The sequence below is a fragment of the Mustela nigripes genome, chromosome 6, assembly GCF_022355385.1.
Source record: "Mustela nigripes isolate SB6536 chromosome 6, MUSNIG.SB6536, whole genome shotgun sequence".
Classification (NCBI taxonomy): Eukaryota; Metazoa; Chordata; class Mammalia; order Carnivora; family Mustelidae; genus Mustela; species Mustela nigripes.
The window spans coordinates 25816429-25837962 of NC_081562.1; the positions used below are offsets into that span (position 1 = coordinate 25816429).

At 40.0% G+C, this 21534-nt stretch overlaps 1 protein-coding gene and 1 pseudogene across 1 annotated transcript in view; one reads left to right on the top strand and one right to left on the bottom strand.

Moving 5' to 3' along the window:
- The window catches only part of CEP83 (centrosomal protein 83), a 164879-nt gene that overhangs the window by 9407 nt on the left and 133938 nt on the right, over nt 1-21534 (top strand). The gene's annotated exons all lie outside the window — the stretch shown is intronic.
- Nucleotides 16583-21259, bottom strand: LOC132020252 (nuclear prelamin A recognition factor-like; annotated as a pseudogene).

Genomic DNA, 21534 nt, shown 5'->3' on the forward strand with positions numbered 1-21534 from the left:
TGCCAATGGCCAGTGATTTAATCAATCATGTCTATGTAATGTAATAAAGCCCCCACAAAAAGGGTGGGGTTTGGAGAGCTTGTATGTTGGTTGAGGGTTGAACATGTGAAGATTCAAGGTGTGGGGGCCCTTGAGAGGGCATGGAAGCTCTGTGCCCCTTTCCCATGCCTTGCCCTGTGCATCTCTTCCAATCTGGGTACTCCCAAGTTCTATCATTTTGTGATAAGCCAGTAATCTAGTAAGTAAAGCATTTCTCTGAGTTCTGTGAGCCACTATTGCAAATTAATCAAACCTGAGGAGGGAGTCATGGGAACCTCCAATTTATAGCCTGTCAGTCAGAAGCACAGGTGATAGCCTAGACCTGTGATTGGCATCTAAAGGGGATGGGGTTGGGAACTCAGTCTCGTGAGACTGATCCCTTAACTTGTGGAATCTGAAGCTGTCCCCAGGTAGACAGCGTCAGAATTGAGTTGAACTGTAGGCCACCCGGTTGGTGTCTGGAGAACTGCTTGGTGGTATGGGAGACCCTGCCCTCCCCCACCATATGCATGTTGGTTCAGAGTTATATTCAGTATAATGAGCTATCTGCTGGGGGTGCCTGGCTGGCTGAGTTAGTAGAGCATGTGGCTCTTGATCTCAGGGTTATGAGTTGGAGCCGCACATTGGGCACAGAGCTTACATTTAAAAAAAATTAACTGCATGCATAATACCAGCTTTTTCCGTGATCACTTATCGATAACCAATCTTTTTCGGGCACCTGGGTGGCTCAGTGGGTTAAAGCCTCTGTCTTCGGCTCAGGTCATGATCCCAGAGTCCTGGGATCAAGCCCCACATCAGGCTCTCTTCTCCGTGGGGAGCCTGCTTCTTTCTCTCTCTCTCTCTGCCTGCCTCTCTGCCTGATTGTGATCTCTGTTTGTCCAATAAATAAATAAAATCTTAAAAAAAATAACCAATCTTTTTCATCCTCCAAAATGTGACCCTGGGACATGCAGCATCAGTGTCACATGGGATATTGTTAGAAATGCAAATTCATTGGCTTCACCCCAGATTACTGAATCAGAATCTCCAAAGTAGGGTCCAGGGATCTGGGTTTTAACCATCTATCCAGTCGATTTGTACGTCCACTAAGGTTTGAGAACCACAGATCTGTATAACATCCCACTTGTTCCGATTATTTTAAGACAAATCCCAGATAGTACCCAGATGTATTATTTCATTCATAAATAATTATTTCAATTTAAAAACAACCACACACCACTGTATCACTTAACAAAAGTCTTAACTATAATTCCTGAATATAATATGTTCAGAATTTAAATAATTTTCTCAGATTTTCATTTTTTGTTTTTTTTTTTACAGTTGTTTGAATCAGTTTAAACAATTGCCTTGGTTGATATATCTCTCAAGTCTCTTAATCTATCGTAATTCTTCCCTTTTTTATTTCCTGCCATTTATTTGTTGAAGAAACTGGGTCATTTGTCACATAATTTCTCACATTCAGGATTTTGCTGATTATGTCCCTATGTTGTCATTTCGTCATGTTCTTTTTACCTTTGTAATATTTACTATTATCTGACTGTTATATCTAGAGGCTTGAAGATATTTGAATTTTATTTTGGGGGGGCAGGAGTTTTTTGAAAGATTATAATTATTTATCTGACATGTAGAGATATTGTGAGAGAGAACACAGGCAGGGGGAGCTACAGGCAGAGGGAGAGTGAGAGGGAGAAGCAGGTTCTCCACTGAGCAAAGGAGCCCAGCTCGGGGCCCGATCCCACATGCCCCGAGCTGAAGACAGATGCTTAACTGACTGAGCTACCCAGGCACTCTGTGGGGAGCAGGAATATTTCACAAATGTCGCTATGCCCTTCTCACTGCATCGTAGCAGTAAGCACATCAGTATCTGGCTTTTTATTTTTTTCTGATGTCTTAGCAGATACTGACAATCTTTGCCTTGGTCCATTATTTCATTAAGAATTGAAAAATGGTGGCATCCCAAATTTTATATATTTTTTTCTGTATTATTTGAGATCTAAAGAAATTTCTTTGGGGTACTTGGCTGGCTTAGCCAGTAGAACATGTGATTCTTAATCTTGAGTTGTGACCTCAAGCCCCGTGTTGGGGTATAGAGATTACTTAAAAAAAATCTTTGGGGGTGCCTGGGTGGCCCAGTTGATTAAGGGTCTGTCTTCAGCTCAGGTCATGATTCCAGAGTTCTGGAATCAAGTCTGCATCGGGCTCCCAGCTCCATGGGGACTCTGCTTCTCCCTCTGACCTTCTCCCCTCTCATGCTCTCTCTCTCTCAAGTAACAAAAAAAAACAAAAACAAACAAAAAAAAACTTTTAAAAATTCAAATTAAAAAAAATATTTACTTATGTTAGAGAGAGAGTGCAGAGGGAAAGGAAAAAGAGAGTGGGAGAGAGGAAAAAAAATCTTAAAAAAAACTTTTAAAAATTCAAAATTTTTTAAAAAAATATTTACTTATTTTAGAGAGAGAGTGCAGAGGGAGGGGAAAAGAGAGTGGGAGAGAGAAACGTAAGCAGACTCCAAGCTGAGTGCAGAGCCCACAGGAGACTCAGTCCCACAACCCAAAGATCACAACCTGAGCTGAAACCGAGAGTTGGACGCTTAACTGACTGTGCCTCCCATGTGTCCCTCTTTGAATATTTATGTAGGGAATATAATTTTCAAGGATAGGCAGTGTAAGTGCTCAGTTTAATTCCTTTTACTTTATAAACTAGTCTTCAAATAAATTTGTACAATAAAATTTTATTTTTAGAAAAGATTTATTTATTTATTTGACAGACAGAGATCACAAGTAGGCAGAGCGGCAGGCATAGAGAGGGGGCCGGGAGCAGAAAGCCAGACACGGGACTCGATCTTAGGACCCTGAGACCATGACCCGAGCCAAAGGCAGAGGCTTTAACTTACTGCGACACTCAGGTGCCCCCAATTTTACTTTTGAATATCATTATGTGTTTAAGGATTTTATTATTATTATTAATTATTTTTTTAAGATTTTATTTATTTATTTGACAGCCAGAGATCACAAGCAGATGGAGAGGCAGGCAGAGAGAGAGATAGAGGGAAGCAGGCTCCCCGCTGAGCAGAGAGCCTGATGCGGTACTCGATCTCAGGACCCTGAGACCATGACCTGAGCCGAAGGCAGAGGCTTAACCCACTGAGCCACCCAGGCGCCCCTGTGTTTAAGGATTTTAAAACAATCGATATTCTTAATTTACTTCAGTCATTATTAATTATGATGCTTACACTGGCTCATTTTTTGGTCAGATGGAGCCTCTTTAAGTTGGCTCCTGAGTTTTTCTGAGGTGACTTTAACAGTCTTCACTGCCTCCCTTGCTTTCGGGGATGAAAAGGTATTTCAGGCTCATTTTACTTTTCCCCCAACCTGGAGTCAACTGTTTCTCAAAAGAGTCTTTGTTCTACAGAGAAGGATTTTCCTCCGCTTGTCTCAGGTTTCTTGGCCGAGGCCCTGCAAATTTAGGCAAAAGGTTAACAGGAGTAAGACAAGTTTATCAACAAGTCTGCCACACATCCATCCTCAGTGGGAGTACTCAGCGGCGAGTAACTCGAAAGGATTGGTTAGAATTTGAGTTTATAAATAGCATCTTAGCAAAGAACGATACTTTCACAGAAAAGTGACAAGACAAAGGAAAAGGACTTTAAGCTTCTAAGGGTGGCAAATTGTGGGAAGGTATTTATGGGGAAGCTAATGGTAGATAAGGGCTGGTTTTAGCAAGGATTGTTCTATATGATACTTCTGGTGCCTTCTTTGGGCTGATAAGGGTCTGGAGTTGTCTCTGAAGATTAACTGAAGACTTTTTCTTGGTAGAGGAGCAGGGAGGGGACACCTTTACAAGTTTATGTCCTGCTTTCAGACAAATAGGGAAAGAGCAGAGAGCTTTTCTCATATCGCCTTTTTCTCAGTTGTCATCAGGTAAAAATTATCCTTATTCTTAAGTAGCATATTTTGGGATGGCATATTCTGCTATTCTTCCTTTTATAGGAAAATAGTTTTTAAATCATAACCTGGGTGGTGGGAGGGCTCACTGAAATAGGCTTTTTCAGTAGAAGGAGCTAGGAAATATATATTTTAAAATAGGAAATTATATCTTAAGAACATACTAATGCTTCTAATTTAAATGTAAGATTACAGAAAATTTTCTCCTCTTTGATTTTATATTTGTATATCTTCCCTAACACCAAAATTCTTAGTTCCTTTTAAAAGATTTCATTTTATTTGAGGGAGTAAGGAGGGAGGGACAGAGGGAGAAAGAATCTTAAGCAGACTCCACACTGAGCCCAGAGCCCAGTACGTGGGGCAGGCGGGTGGGGCTCTCAATCCCATAATCTTGAGATCAGGACCTGAAACAAAACCAAGATTTAGACCCTTAACCAACGGAGTCACCCAGATATTCCCCAAAATTCTTAGTTCTTTTAATGATACTAGCATAATCACTTATTTGCTTTATATGTATATTTGCATAGAACTATTTTCTAAACAACATCAGTATTGTTAATAAAAGTATAAAAGTTAATAAAAAAAAGGAATACACTACATACCACTGTTCTGTACCTTGCCTTTTTTTTTTTTTTACAACTTATCATGTTCTAGGATCATTCCATAACAATACATATAGTTATTACTTTGTAATAACTGCATAATATTCCATGTGTAGATACATTACAATGTATTTCAACCAGTCCCCCACTGATGAACATCTGGATTGAAAGAAGTCTTAGACTATAAACAAATATCACTGTAATAAATATCCTTGCATTTTTGTAATTTGATATTTTTGTCATGTTTTCTTTGGGATAGATTCCTAGAAGTCGGATTCTGGGTCAAGGTAAAAATTAAAAGGTAATTTTTTACCGTTTAAGGTAAAAATTTAAGGTAAAAATTAAAATGAACTTTTAATTTTGCTAGATATTGCCAAATTCCCTCTCTGGAAGTTATATCATTTATATGCCCACCAACAAGGGTGAGAATGCCACATGCTTAAAATAATTTTAGAGTTTAGAGAAAACAATATTCAAAGGAATATTGTTAGCAATTTTATTTATGTTTATATCTTGAAATAAAGGTTAAGAATGCATATTCGCATGTATACATGAGACAGGCACGAATTCAGATAAGGCATATTGTATTGGTGATTCAAATATCAGATCAGTGTTGCCGCTGATGTAATTTTTCAAAATGGGAAAATAACTGGTAAAGGACAACAAAACAAAACACAGTTTTCTCCTCGTGTGGGGAATATCCTTGCCTGTATAATGATTCAGGTGTTTGAAAGACATAGGGAGAGCAATGCTTAGAAAGACAGTGGAGTTGGTCAGTTACTACTAAGTCATACTGATGCCCTGCAGAGAGAGATGAACAATTGGGGGCTGGACAGCCAAAGCCCAGTTGTGACAGCAAGAGGACCTCTCTCATCTTACCTTGGGGGCAAAATAGATAGGCAGCTAATAAGGGTGCAAATAACATCTATAATCAGAAGCAGGCAAGAATGGAGGCGCGGTAATCTCAATAAAAAGTCGTAACGTGTTGCTGAGTTTCTGAATTTGAGCCAATTTTCAAATCTGGAGTCCACTGACTGTATAAGTGACTGGAACCCTAGGAGAAGGACTCTGCGACATCACGAAAACTACATATTTTAACTTTTCCTCATTCCCCAGAGGGACCCAAGACATTTATTTGAGTGGGATACTGAGCATGGGTAAAGGGGAATGCCCAGTCATTTCAAGTCATTTGAGTGGGATACTGAGCAGAGTCTGATAACTGGAGATCCAAAGTGTCATCAGCACGCCACGGGGTCCATGTAAGGCCTGGCTTACAGAAGCAACCAGTAGAGTCCTGGTTAAAGTCTGACCCACCTCCTGTTCGTTTCCCTGGTACCTGAATATATAATTGCAACAGACGTAATTGACAGTTGAAGGATTGGGTCCTTAGGCTGTTAGATAAGAACTAACATAGTGAGGAAGGCCAACGAGCATTTGAAAATGTTCCTCACCTCAGTTAACCTAATAAAAAATGATATTGTGTCCCAGGGTTGATGGGGGTGATTAGTGCCACTGTGTATCCTGCAGTGCGAAGGTAGACTGGCACAGCAGGCTTAAGCGAGCAGCAGTCCCAAGTCGGGCCGTGCTGGGCGTGCTGTAATTGCGGGGGCAGATTAAGAAGGACCCAGGTACATGGTATGTGGTCACTGATTTAGTGAAAGCATTCCTTTATATTCCAGTCAGAAATAAGGATAAGAAGCAATTCACGCTCGGGACGCCTGGGTGGCTCAGTGGGTTGGGCCGCTGCCTTCGGCTCAGGTCATGATCTCAGGGTCCTGGGATCAAGTCCCACGTTGGGCTCTCTGCTCAGCGGAGAGCCTGCTTCCCTCTCTCTCTCTGCCTGCCTCTCTGTCTACTTGTGATCTCTCTCTGTCAAATAAATAAATAAAATATTTTTAAAAAAAAAGAAGAAGAAATTCACACTCATGTGGAAGAGGTCAAGTAACACTATGTTACTTCTTCTGCCCTCTGTTGTAATACAGTCCAAAGATCTGGACGGTCTGGGTATCCTATAGAGCTCTACACGGATATATTATACCAATATATTTAGGGTAATCTACTCGGGGGTAGGATGAGCAAGAAATGGCTTGCACGCTAGAGGCCTTGGTAAGATAATATGCCTCCCGAGGGTGGGAGATAAACTGTAAGAAGATTCGGTCAAGTTTTCAGAAGTCCAATAGTCAGTGACATGTGGAGATATGCGCTCCAGAGTAAAAGACAAATTTCTGTATTGTGCGTCTCCTTCTATAACGAAACACAGTGTCTGGTGGGCCTCTTTGGGTTCCAAAAGCACAAATTCCACATCAAGGAATACCACTCTGGCTCAGATCCTGGGGTGTGTGGAAGGTTGCCAGTCCTAAGTGAGGCCTGGAACGGCAGTGCACTCTGCAGCAGTCAGTGCGGAATTTAAAGCAAGTCCCAGTAGGAGATCGCAATATAGTCCTCTGGGATTTTGGAGCAAGGCCAGGCCATCTGGAGCAGAAGATTTTACTCCTCTCAAGAAACAGCCGCTGGCATTCTTCTGGGCCCCAGTAGAGGCAGAAAGCTTGACCATGAGGCACCAAGCAAGTTACCATGCGTCCAGGAGTGCCACCGTGAGCTGAATTCTGTCAGACACACCCTGTCGTAAAGTTGATGGGCCCAGCAGTGGTTCATCATAAGATGGAAATGATGCATTCATACTCAAATCTCAAGGCATAAACAGTAGTCCCCGCTCCACATAGCCCACTATGCTTGTACTAGCACCCCTTCCTCAGGCGCTATGGCCAGCTGAGGAGAAGAAAAAGTTCAAGCTTGATTACCAATGAGTCATCTTGGTACGTGGATGGAAACTAAAAAATGGATGGCGGTACATTACAGCCATATTCTGGTGTCCCCAAAAGAAAACAGAGAGAGAAAAATCTTCCTAGCGGGCAGAGCTTCAAGCAGTATAGTTGGTCATCTGCTTTGTTTGAAAGAAGCAGCACCTGTGATGGGGATTTTGAAGGAAAAGCCTGGCAGATTGGAGACAGGGAGGTCTGGAGTAGAGGTGTGTGGACAGACATGATAGAGTGGTCACAAGGGTAATGATTCCTACTTCACATGCTGATTCCAACATTGGAAAGGGTATGGAACAGTCAAGTAGATATCAAGATTCTACCAGTTGATGTTAGTCAAGCTTTGTCATGGCCTACCTCAAAACTGGCACAGTGGGCACATGAATGGAATGCTCATGTTTGCAGAGACAGAGGTCACGCATGAGCCCAATGGCAAGAATTCCCACTTCAAGGCCAATCTAACTGCTTCTATCTCTGGAGGTCTAACTTGCTAGCAACAGAGACTAACACTGAGTCCCTGAGAAGGCATTTTACTTAAGATTAGCGAGCCATTTGGTGGCAAGTCAACAACACTGAGTGCTTTCCATTCTGTAGTGACCAGTAGTTCATCCTCACAGGGATAAATACCTATTCTGGGTATGTGTTTGCCTATGTTGGGGTCGATTCCACGTTAAAACATGTTAACCCCCTAGGGCCTGCCTGGGCCTACTTAGCCATAGTGACTCCATGTTGCCTAGGTAGACATTTTGTTGTTTAATAAATGCCTCAACAGTTATTGATATCAGTTCCAGGTAACTGTTACTAAAACACACACCTAAAACAAGGCCATTTTGTTGTTTAATAAGCGCCCCAACAGTTACTAGTATCGGTTCTAGGTAACCGTTACTAAAACACACAAGTAGGAGACATCCAATCAGCCAAAGCCACATATGCAGATGTCTGCGATTGTGCCCTATAAAAACTAGCCTGTAAGACCAAGGGGCATCGCTCTCTTCCGAGGCGGCCCTGGCCACTCAGTCTGACTTCTAATGCTTGGCATAGAATAAAGCTTTACGTAACTTTTACTTTGTCTCAGCCTCGTTCCCTGGCTGGTCAGTCTAACTTCTAATGCTTGGCATAGAATAAGGCCTTGCGTAACTTTGTCTCAGTCTCGTTCCTTTGATAACGGACCCAACACCTATTGTGCCTGCATAGCCTCAACATTTACTACTATCTAGGAGCTCACAGAAGGCCATATCCACTGGCATGGGATTCAACTCAACATGGCATCCCAACAGGAAAACCACTTCACAGTAAAGGTGATGTAGGTATGAAGTTCATGTCCAGGGCATCTACTGGTTGTACCACCCACTGCACTACCCAGAAGCAGCCAGCCTGATGAGAACACTAGACACCCTACTGAAGGCACAGCTAAAGTGGCAGTTTAGAGGCAATATTCTGCGAGGATTGAGTACCTTCCTTCAGGATGCAGTACATACACTAAATCAGAGAACTTTGATGGGCGCCGCCCCTAATAGGAAGAACATGTGCGTCCAGGAACAAGTGGAGGGAGCAAAAGTGGTCCCACTTACCATCTCAGTGAGTCCATGGGAGATGTTGTGCTTCCTGTTCTCAAAACTCTGTGCTTTGCAGGTTTAGAATTTCTGGTCCCCAAAGGAAGTACACTTTTGTCAAGGAACACAGTAAGAGTCCCACTGAACTATACACGATGGCTACTGTTTGGGCACTTTGGACTTCCTGTGTCTGGCCACCAGCAGGCAAGAAGAGGAGTCCCCATTCTTGGTAGGGATAAATGACCCAGATCAACAGGAAGAGGAAGGGTTGCTTTCCTATAAAGGGAAAAATACATGTGGATCCTTGGTGATTCGCTTGGAGGCCTCTGGGTATGTAATTGGAAATGTAGAAGAGTATGTACCGCAGTTCCTGCCTGAGAAGGGTATAGTTGCCAATAAACATACATTCTCACTAAGAAAAAGGATTTGGGTCACATCCAGGTAAGCTACTAAGACCTGCAGAGGTGACAGGTAGAAGACAGTAGGATTTGGAATGGGTAGTGGAGGAGGAGGAGGAGCAGATGTAGCCCTGAGACCAACTGAGTGATGGGGGTGTAGTTTGTCCTCGGAATCTCCTTCTAAGCGTTAGCTCAGGAAGAGAAGTCTAGGGGAATTTTAGAGGAGCCGCTCCCAGAATGTGAGTGGAGAAATCGATCAGTGTGGTGTAAGGGGTATTTTATGGTGGTCATGCGATACACTGCTTGGATTTTTGAGAGGGAACTTGCTGGAAAGACCAGAAAGAAAAAATAGGATCGAAGAAATCATAAAGAGGAGAATAAATAATAGATACAAGTTTTTCCAAATCTGCAGAAATATCAGGAAATGATACTTATGAAGAAGATGAAGCAGATGACAAATATAAAGGAACCAAAAAGGAATCCTTTGATAAAATGCCTCCGGCAGCAATTAAAAATAACATCAGTTTACCTCCAAAAATCAAGATACAAATTAAAAATCATGCCAAGAAAATTCCTCCAAGCTGGCCTGTTCAGAAGCACCTGCTAGCCACATAAAGAAACTGGTAAAGTATTTGTTAATGATGATGTGAAGATTCCCACCCATAGTAACTCTGCCTATAGCTCAGGCAAAGGGTTGCAGACCATCAACTAAAAAAATGGTCAGCTGCAGTGTTAAAACTGTAAACGTGAATGAGGTTGACAGTGAAGTGAGAGCCTCAGAGTCTGAACAGAAACCACACGGATGGATCTGTGATAAGATTATTGATACTGTAAGCCAGATGGTACCACCTCTTTTAAATTTTGATGCTATTCCTCTTGACGACCATATGTAGAATTTTAAAGATGACATATAGGTTTCCCTAAGTTCCCCAACACCTTTTGAGGTCAAAAGAAGAAACAAACCATTGCGAATTAGAAATGCAAATAGTCAGGCAGCCTGGGAAGTTAATTCATCTTATTTTCCATGTTAGATCTCAACTTTCAAGACTTGTCTCTCCAAATTTATTCTCTGTCCAACTTTAACCTGGGGAAAAAAAAAAGGAAAGGAAAATTGTCAAAATCATCACCTAAGCATGTCTCAGAGATGTTCTTGTTTATATCATCTTGTTTTCTTGCTTTATAGACAAAGATTTCTGGGTAAAGTGTTTTTTTTTTTTTTTTTCTTTATAAAGGAGAGAGCAAGAAATAGCGAAAGCAAGCACCCTTGAGTGCCTACTGTGGGGCTTGTACTCCGTGGACCATCTTCTAGTGCCATACTTTGGCAATTCACCCCAGCATTTATGCTACAGTCTTACCTTCCTTGAACTACCCCCTGCTCCCACTAGTGGCTGAGCACAGGAAGGTTCTAGAGCCAGGCCATGCCTGCCCAAATTGGGACCCCTCAAATGGGGATTAGATTTTGCTCCAAGGTTCCCTATTGGCATGGCCAAGACTTTCTCAGAGCTGTATTGCAGCCTGAGGCTCTTCCTACCTAACCTTGATTCCTTCCCTCTCTTTCATGAGTAGCAGAACTACATCAGCATGAAGGCACTCCTGGCCTACTTCTTCCTTTCTCCTTTATTCTTAACAGCTATTCTCCTCAATAAATCTCTTGCTCATCTGATTCTGTCCTGGTGTCTTCTTTTCCAAGGACCTGAACTGACCAAAGTCTTGTATATTATGGGATGTTTAGCATTCCTGGCCTCACCCACAAATGCTGGTAGCATTGTCCCCCTCATCTTGAGGCAACTAGCAACATCTCCACAGATTGCCAAATGGTTTTATTTTGAACCACTCAGAGCATAACCATCAAGATCACAAAATTTTAGAGCTAGAAGAGCTCTTACAGATAAAAAAAGAAACAGTAAAGTGTAACGACCTCTATTTCTTTTTTCTCTCTCCCACAGTGCCTCCACTTTCTTTTCATCCTCTAATGTTTGTACCTCAGCTGAAACTGATAAAATTGAATAATGGAATAGAAGTACCAAAGATACTTATAGCATCAGAGATACAAAGATACTTATAGCATCAGAGATACAAAGATACTTATAGCATCAGAATTTAGTGAAGAATTTAGGCAGTGATCAGTATCTGAAACTGAAACTAGGAAAAGAACATTAATTATGATAGATTAAATTAGCTGTGTAACTAACCCACCCTCAGAACCGGCTGCAAATGCACTGCTTTTGTGACTAGAGTGCTTTCCAAGTTTCTACCAAGTCACAAGGATATAGTCTCAGAAACACATTCTTGGAATGTGGAGGCATTGTTCAGTAATCAGCAGTAGGTAGCATTGTCTAAAAAAAGATCCAAGAATATTAGTTTAGTTGGATGATAAGTTTGTAGCAGAGATCATTTTTCACTTTTTACCCAATGAGTATTCATCTAGTATATTTATTGATTCCCTACTATGTTCCAAAAATTATACTAAGCTCAAGAGTGGACAGAGGTAAACCAAACATGATTCCCTCAAAGAGCTTATTATATGGGGCATGCATTCTTGATGGGCAAAAAACCCCGAGATATTACAATGGTTTGTGGTCCTCCAAAGAGCCGCTGTATATAAATGGACATTTGAGATATCTGTGCTTTAAGATCTCATAGGGGGCAGAGGAAGCAGTTAGGAAAAGAAATATCTAAACTGGCTTCTTAGGGAGTCAAAAAAGGAAACTAAGGTTGAGAAACCTGATCTTCAGGAAGAAGAAAAAATGAAGGTGATGAAACAGAAGAAGAGGGAAAAGTAGAATGATAAGAGGAATAAGAGAGGAGGAGAGATGAGAAAAGGAGAAGGTATGTGAAATTTTAAGAGACAAAAATAGTTTTGTCTGCCACTGAGCCATATGACATATAGCTTTTTTTCCTTGACATTCTGAAATACAAGCTTATTTCTCTACATCAGTTCTGGCTCTGGCAACAAAGTATTAAATGTGAAAAGCAATACTGGAATGCTTGTTCTTTATTTAAGGAATTTCCGTATCCTAGAGCATTTTTTTCTTGCTCAAATACTCCAAACAGATGTCCTCACTTTTTCTCATTTTAAATTTAAACTTGTAAACAATTTCCTATTAGTTTCCTAAAGACCCCATTATTCCACTTACTCGTAATGTGAACTTTGTTAGCTCCATAATACCCAAACCTTCAGTTTTACGGTAATTCTTTCTTTCATTTATCTGCCACAGCAGACAAACCCATTTGTTGTTTGACAGCTTATGGAGCTTTTCTGCAGTTTGGATTTTATCCCTCAGGATCATATACCTGCCTTTGTTCTGAGTGTGGGTACACTTTTTGATTACTAGTTGCGTTTCCAATTCTATGTTGAATAAAAGTGGTGAGAATGGGCATCTTTGTTTTGTTTCTGATCTTAGAGGAAAATCTTCCAGCTTCTCGCTGTTAGGTATGATGTTAGCTGTGGGTTTGTTATATGTGTTATTATGTTGAGATATATTCCTTCTGCACCTACTTTGTTGAGATATTATCTTCAGTGTGTTATTGTTCATAACTTAATTTTTTACTAACTTATAGGAGTTCTTTATATATTCCAGATACAAGTTCTGTGCTAGATACATGTGTGGTACAGATTTCTCATTCTGTAGTGTAATTCTGTCTTTGAAGAACAGAAATTTAAGTTTTGATGAAGTCTAACTTTGGTCAAATTTTTCTTTTATGATTAGTGCCTTTTGTGTCCCATGCAAGAGATATTTGCCTACTCCAAAGTTATAAAAATGTTCTTCCATGTTTTTTTTAGAAGTTTTACAGACTTGGGTTTTATATTAGGCCTATGAACCATCTTTAATTAATTTTTGTATATGGAGTAAAATAAGGCCCAGGTTCTTTTTTAAAAAAACAAATAGATATCAGATTGTTTTAGCAATATATTTTTTTAAGACAACAGGAACAACAACTTTCTTTCACATTTAATTGCTTTAGTGCCTTAGTCAAAAATGAAATGACTGCATATGTGGAGTTCTATTTGTAGACTTGGATCTGTTTATTTACTAGCCTATCCTTATGTAGTAACACACTATCTTGCTTACTATAACTTTCCAGAAATCTTATAATCTGGTAGTATAAGACTTCAAACTTTGTTCTTTTTACTTATTGTTTTGGCTATTCTATGTCCTTCAGCTTTTAAGATACATTTTAGAATTAATTCATCTATGTCTAAAAAAAAAAAAAAAAAAACTAAAGAGAGCCTGCCGGAATTTTGATACAGATTGGGTTGAATTTACAAATCAACTTAGGAAGAATGGAGAACTTAATGATACAGTTTTACCATCCATGGATATGACATATTTCTCTACTTATTTAAGACTTTAAAAATTTCCCCAGCTAAGTTTTGTGGTTTTCAATATAGAGGTCTTACACATCTTTTGTCTTCTTTATCCCTAGGTTTCTGATGTTTCTGTATACATTATAAATGGTATTATTTTCAATTTCAATTCCCAGTTGTTTGTTGCTGGTATATAGATCTAGAATTGATTTTTGTATATTGGTGCTATAGCCTATGACTTGCTAAATTATTAGTTCTAGTAGCTCTTTTGTGTATTACATAGGTTACCACATAACCTATGTGGTTACCACATGTACCCTGTGTATGCACTTATGATAATAGGTATTATCATATTGTCTATGACTATTATTGATATAATCCATACACCATAAAATTCACTTTCCAAGTGAATAATTCAGTGGCTTTTAGTATATTTGCAAAGCTGTGCAACCTCATCACTATCTGATTCCAAAATATTTTTATCACTCCCAATATAAACCCTGTATTCATTAACAGTTACTCCCCATTATCCCCAGCCCCAGCCCCTGACAACTACTAATCTATTTTCTTAATCCCTATGGATTTTCCTATTCTGGATAGTCCATATAAATGGAATCATGTAACATGTAGCTTTCACTTAGCATATAATGTGTTCAAGGTTTATCCAGGTGGTAGCATGAATCAGTACTTTTCAGTTTTATGGCTAAATCATATTCCATTGTATAGATATACCACATTTTGTTTATTTATTCATTAGTTGATGGTGATTTGGATTGTTTCTACCTTTTAGTTATTATGAATAGTGCTCTATGAACACTTGTATCCACATTTTTGTGTAATCATAGGTTTCCAATTCACTTGGGTATGTATCTAGGAATCTTTGGGTCATATGGTAACTATATTTTAACCTCTTGAGAAAATGCCAAGTGATTCCCAAAGTACCATTGTACATTCCCACCACTGGGGTATGAGGGTTCCTATTTCTCCACATTCTCACTAATGCTTGTTAATGTCCACGCCATGGGTATAAAGTGGTATCTCATCACGGTTTTGATCTACATTTCCCTAATGACCAATGATGTTGATCACCTTCTCATGTGCTTATTGGCTCTTTGTATATCTTCTTTGGAGAAGTCTCTGTCCAAATCCTTCATCCATTTTTAAATTAGCTTTTCTTTTTATTGTTGAATTGTAAGAATTTTTGATATATTTTGAATACAAGTTCTTATCAGATGTGATTTTCAAATATTCTCCCCTATTCTATAGGTTGTCTTTTCACTTTCTTTTTTCTCCCTACATTCTTCCTGTTTATTTCATATAAGTTTCTGCAGAGGATGAAATCTGTGAACAGATCGAAAGGAAAAAAATATATGATTTTTTAAAAAAAGCTTTTATTTAAGTAATCTCTACACTAATGTGGGGCTTGAACTCATGACCCCAGGATGAAGAGTCTCATGCTCTTCTGAGCCAGCCAAGTGCCCCCAAAACATACAACTTTACACAATATCTAGCTATCAACTTGGATAGGTATACGGGTACAACATGATACAGAATAGGATGAAAGAAACTGAGGCTGCTAAGGCTTTAGAACATGGAGGGCTTAAGGACATCATCGTTTATGGTAACAAAATCCAAGTGCTTTGAAAACCCAACACCAGGCCATTTCAAGGATGTCATTCATTTCAAGGATGAGTCCTGATGTGGAGTGCCATGATTCTGTAGATTTCTGGCTGCTTGCTAGTCCCTTCTCTTTGTGGTGCGCTCACAGGAGCGGTGCAGGCTGCAGGATGAGAGGGTCCCTCAAGAAACACAGGTAGGGAGGAGGCAGGACAACAGCAGATCAGGAGGGTCTTTTGCTGCTAACCCCACTGGGGAGGAATTAAGGTAACTCCTTCCTGAACCCACAGCCTGGCCTAAGCAGGGCAGCCCATCTCTACCCTACATGCTTCTGTCGGTAATAACTGTCACCCTTGCCAGACCTTCCCCGCCTCAAGGTGGGTTCACCATAAGGCTGAATATAAAAGTATGAGTATGGGGCCCCAGCCACAAATACCCACAAGGTCCCCTCGTTAGAGGGCTAGTCCCAGGAGGAGGCTGCTACTGTACTCTGGCAACCACAGCACTGAGGAATGTGGCCCACTGTTGTCAGAAAAGCTGGAAATCCAGATTTGTATATGAGCCCCTGATTCCCAAAGGTTGCAATTTATTCATGTTCTCGCAAAAACATTTTCAGGAATGATGTAAGTGGGTAAAAATTAGAGCCAGATCAGGAAGACTGTGGAGTGTGACCCCACAAACCCTGCAGCCTGCTTGCTTCCTATCTTAATTTCCACATCAAATCTGAGGTACATGAATCTGAACTTCTGGGGTCTTATCTCCTCACAGGACATTTTTGGGATTTTTTTAGCCTAAAAGATAGTAATCTACATTTATTCTTGTTCTTCAGGATAATTTTTGTCTTTTTTTTTTTTTTTTTTTTAAGATTTACTTGGAGAGAGACACAGTGAGAGAGGGAACACAAGCAGGGGGAATGGGAGAGAGAGAAGCAGGCTTCCCAAGGAGCAGAGAGCCCCATATGGGGCTTGATCCCAGGATCCTGGGATCATGACCTGAGCCAAAGGCAGATGCTTAATGACTGAGCCACCCAGGTGCCCTATTTTTTGGTCTTAAGCTAAAAGGATACTTAACTTGGGGCAGTCCTTCTCTTATTAAAATATTCCAGTCACACATTATTACAAAGGTAGCACCAAATCAAACTGACCGAGGGAGCCACCAACAATTAGGGGGTAGAGAATTCTGAAAAAACAAAAGTGATAACTGAGAAGCTGAGTGGTTTTCCTCCTGGGTCTTTGATGCCCACACTCAGCTCTTCCTCCCTCCTTGGGCAGCTGATAGGACCTGCCTCCCAGCCTTTTCGACCTTTAGCTCTTGATGTTTCCGGTGACGGCAGAGAGCCCTGGGTCCTGGTACATTGTGTGCAGGGCTTCCTGGGCTCCAGGGGAGTTGGCCCTGTTCAGGCGCTCCTGGTATAGCTCCTGCATGTGGGCGCTGGTATAGGGGCTGCACGACGAGGTCAGTGTTGATACCTTCCATCTGCCACAGCAGCACCTTGTCTGCATGCCCATCCTTGGTCTAGGCTGGACCTCTGTCATTTAAACATCCACTGGTCCAGGCAAGCACTTCCACCAAGTGGCATGGCAACTTGCTCTTCTCCAGCTCCAGAACCATATCCTGGATGTTTCGAAAGCAGTACCCAGAAGCAAAGCATAACAAAACCTCCCCATTCTTTTCAGCAGTGACCTCCTGGAAGTCTTTGCTCCTCAGGGTGCAGCAGGTGACCTCCCTCACATCCTCATGAAACAGCTGCTGGGCCACAGGTCTGAAGCTGTGCGCCAGATATCTGCTGGTCCCAGCTCCATCGTGGGGTCAGTGCCTCACCTTCTCCTACAGGCCTGAAAACGGGGTATACGTGGCAGTGTCATTTCACCAGAGGTCACTTTGCTCCATTATCTGAACAATTTCACCTGAGATTAATACGCACTCAGTCAGTACCCCAGGAACCATGGGAAGCTATGGGAAAATCTTCTCGAAGGGCCTTCAGCTTATTATAACAGAGACCATAATAATGTGGAAAATCTTGTCTGAAGCCAGGTTCTGCTGTCTGGTGAAGTAATCTTTCACCAGAGAGCTCATGATCTGATGGGAAGACTTGGTGGTATAGAGGTGGTGGTGGTGGTGGGGTGACAGGGTGGCCCAGCACACGTTCCAAGTAGGGGACCCAGCTGGGATAGGTGGAGGTGAGCTTGGGGAACACTGGCTCTTCCTCACTGTGCTAGTGGTATTGAGGCACAAGTTCTTTCTGACTCTCCAGGAAGCTGAAATCCCCAGCTATCCTATCAAAGACAGTGCACACCCCCTGACTTTTGAGGAAGCCATAGCATCTTCTGGATGCATCAGTCACACTGATGCAGAATTTACTAGCAAAATAAGGCAGAGGCCGTGGATATATCGGCACTGCCAGCGCCTTGGGCTGTGAGATATCACATTTCTTAAGGTTCAGAACGCAAAAGAAGTCCTTGGTGTTCTGCTGGGAAACCTGGATCCCTTCCTCCTCAGTCACACAGTTGTCACACACCGATTACTCAGAAATATCTTGGTATCAACCAACTTATGGAATCTTCTTCCACATATGGTGTTCACACTTCATTGGTAGCCGGGCAGGTGTGGGGGCAAGGCTTGGCTTGAGAGGCACACCAGGAAATGTGGTTTTTTCACTTTCTTGATAGTGTTCTTTGAAGCACAAAATTTTTAAATTTTGATAAAGTATAATTTTTTTTTCCTTTGGTTGTTTGTGTTCTTCGTGCCACATCTAAGAAACCATTGTTATGCCATGAAGATTTATGGCTATGCTTTTTTCTGAGTTTTAGTTTTAGTTCTTACGTTGAGATCTTTGCTTCATCTTAACATTTGTATTATGTATAGGGGTCCAAGTTCATTCTTTTCCATGTTTTCCCAGCATAACTTTATGAGAGGACTGTTCTTTGCCCTATGGAATTGTCTTGGCACCTTTGTCAAGGTCAATTGACCATAAATGTAAAGGTATTATTTACGGACTCTGAATTGTATGTATATGTATATTATATGTATATATATGTATATGTATATTATATTGTATTATATGTATGTTTTTGGCAGTACAGCTGTGTTGACTACTGTAGTTTTTTGGTAAATTTTGAAATCATAAAGTCCAAGTTTTTCCAATTTTTATGCATTTTATTATTTTGTTACATTGATTACATCAATTATGTTTTGTTACATTTTTACATTGATTAAGACCTTCAACATACCCCTGAATAGAAGTGGTGAGAGCAAACATTCTTAGAATCTTACATTGTTCCTGAACTTAGGGGGAAAAGATTTAATATTTCAACACTACATTTTTCAAAGATGATTGTTATACTAAGGAAGTTCCTTTCTATACTTAACTTGCTTAAATTTTTTTTTTTAAGTGAATGGGTTTGAATTTTGTCAGATGCTTTTCCTGCATCTACTGAGACCATTGTTTTATTTTTCTCTTCCATTTTGTTAGTGTAGTGAACTAACACTGACTTTTCAGTGCTAAACCACACTTTCCTTAGCATCACATCCTTTATATTGCAAGGTTCAATTTGCCAATATTTAATTAAGCATTTTATCATCTATATTCATGAGGGTTATTGGTTTGTAATTATTTTGTAGAATGTCCTGGTCAAGTTTTGATATCAGGAGTATATTGGCTTCATAAAATGAGTTTGGAAGTGTTCATTTCTGCTTTATTCTCTGAAATCTATAGGATTAGTATTTTATCTTCTTTAAAAGTCTGATAAATTTACTGGTGAAGTCATCTGGCCCTGGAGTTCTCTTTGTAGGAAAGTTTTTGATTAGAAATTCCATTTCTTTAATAGATATCGGTCCATTTATCTTTTCTTTTTCTTCTTGTGTCGGTTCTTTTTATCTTTTTAGGAATTTGTTCATTTTACTTAAGTTGTCAAATTTATTGGCATAAAGTTGAACTATCCCTTAATATTATCTGTATAATTCATTAGCATTTTGACTGCTTTAAAAGTAAAATTTCTGCATAAAAAATAAAATAGATGACAAATAATGTATCGGGGAAAACAAATATATAACATATGGCAGAAAAGGATACATATTATAGGAGCAAATAGTCTAGTGACAGAAAGAAGGAATTATAATTCAGTGTGACAAATACCATGAGAAGTACACAGAGAACAAAACATAGCATGGATACAGTGGCCAATTTAAGAAGTCGGAATCATCATGTCCAAGTGATGAGTTACATTTACCAACTTGAGGTAAATTAATATCATCAAATGGAGGATACTTAAAAAGCTGAGAATTTAGCTCTCAGATATAATTATTTCACATTGGTCATCTAACTATGGGCGTCTACAGTCAACTGGCTCCCCTTTCACTGGCTTTAATTAAAAATAAAAGTTTTTTTTTTTTGTAAAAATGATACAGACATAAAAAAATTCAAACGAGATAAAAAAAATCCAAAAGACAAAATAAAAATCACTTGTTTTTTGGCCAACATCTCTCCAGATCTTTTTGTATATTTATACACACATATATATTCATGTCAAGAAGATGCTGTTCCTGCTGATTTATAGTCTACTTTTATGGGAGGGCCTATATGTTATGAACATATTTTCATGTAAATAAAGATTCATCATGTTATTAATAGCATAAGGGTATTCCATTGTGCACATGCACGGTAATTTAACTAGCATCCTAGTGATGGCACTTATATTGTTTCCAAAAACACTTATTACAAAAAAGGGAGTGAGGAACATCCATATGAATGTTTTCCTTATGAATGGACCAGGAAATGAGATTTTGGGGCAAAGGCTAATGAAATTTTGGTAATTAAGACTGTCCCAATTTCAACCTTAACATCAATAGTGCACAATAGTAGTTGTAACCCCATATCCCTATATATGCAGAGGGACAAAAAGGATCTGTTTGGAATGTAGAACATCTTTTTCATTTAATTAGATGTTTGTTTTTCTTGATTTAAATATGTCCTATTGATTTCCTTTGGTAATTTTTTTGTGGTGTTTTGGAAGCTTTTTTAAAAATTAAAGATTGGAGACAGCACACATGCATTCATGGGGTGAGAAGGGGGTGAGAAGGAGAGGGAAGAGGGAGAGGGAGTGTTAAGCAGACTCTGCACTGAGCACAGAGCCCACTGAAGGGCTCAATTTTACAACCCTGAGATCACAACCTGAGCTGAAACCAAGAGTGGGATGCTTAATAGACTGTACTACCCAGGCACCCCTTAAAATTGATATTCTATGAGCTCTTTGTATTTTTCCTTCTTTTTCTGCACGATACAAATGTAGTTTCCGGTGGTTCATTATTTGTATATAGAAGATTACAACTTGTATATAGATTATCATCTTCATGTTATTTTTTGTTATGATTTCTGTTGTTTCATAGTTAGCAAAGGCTGTTCTGTTCTTCATCCAATTTTTTCTGTTATGATTTCCGTTTTTCATTTCATAGTTAGCAAAGGCTTTTCTCACCTCAAGATTATACAAATACTCTCCTTGATCTTCTTATAGTGTTTTTTATGGCTTCATTCTTTACATTTCTTTAAATTTTTGATTCATCTGGTATTTATTTGAGAAAGGAGATCGAGGGCCTGTCTCCATTGGTTGTTATTTCTCAGATAATCTTTTCCCCACTTAGCAGTGATTTATAGCATATAGTTTACTGATGACCACCAAGACTTCTGGAGTTCAGAAGTCTGGCGTCAACATTTACCAGTAATGGCTCTGGGTAATGTTCTAAAGTCAGATAATTGCACCTGGCTTAGTGTTAACTAATACAACCTGAAAAAGGCCTCTTGTACTTGATACCTAAATGCTCAGCAAATGTGAGCTCGTATTATTAAACACTTGTACAAGGTACAGCAGTATGCTTCTGGATTCTATGTTCTGTTCACTGATACTGTATCCCACACCTTTGTAATCCATGTGCTGACACTCCATTAGCCAGCGCATCCTCTCGTGGAATCGCTCCTCTTTCCCCATTACAAAAAAAAAGATGGTCCCCCCCCCAAAAGGTCCTATCTGAGTTGCCTTTCCAATCACGGCTACAGCCTATGTAAAAATGAGCTGTGCTTTACAATGCAGGAGAACCGCCACCCCAACCCAGGTCACTGAGCAAACGTGGGAAAGGAAGAGCGCCTGTTTCTTCCACTACATATTCTTAGAGACTGAAACTACCTTATTTCAGCCCTTGGCATAGAACCGACGCTCTCAAAAACTGGTACCTTCTCTTCCAACTTTAGTTTGCAACCTCAAGA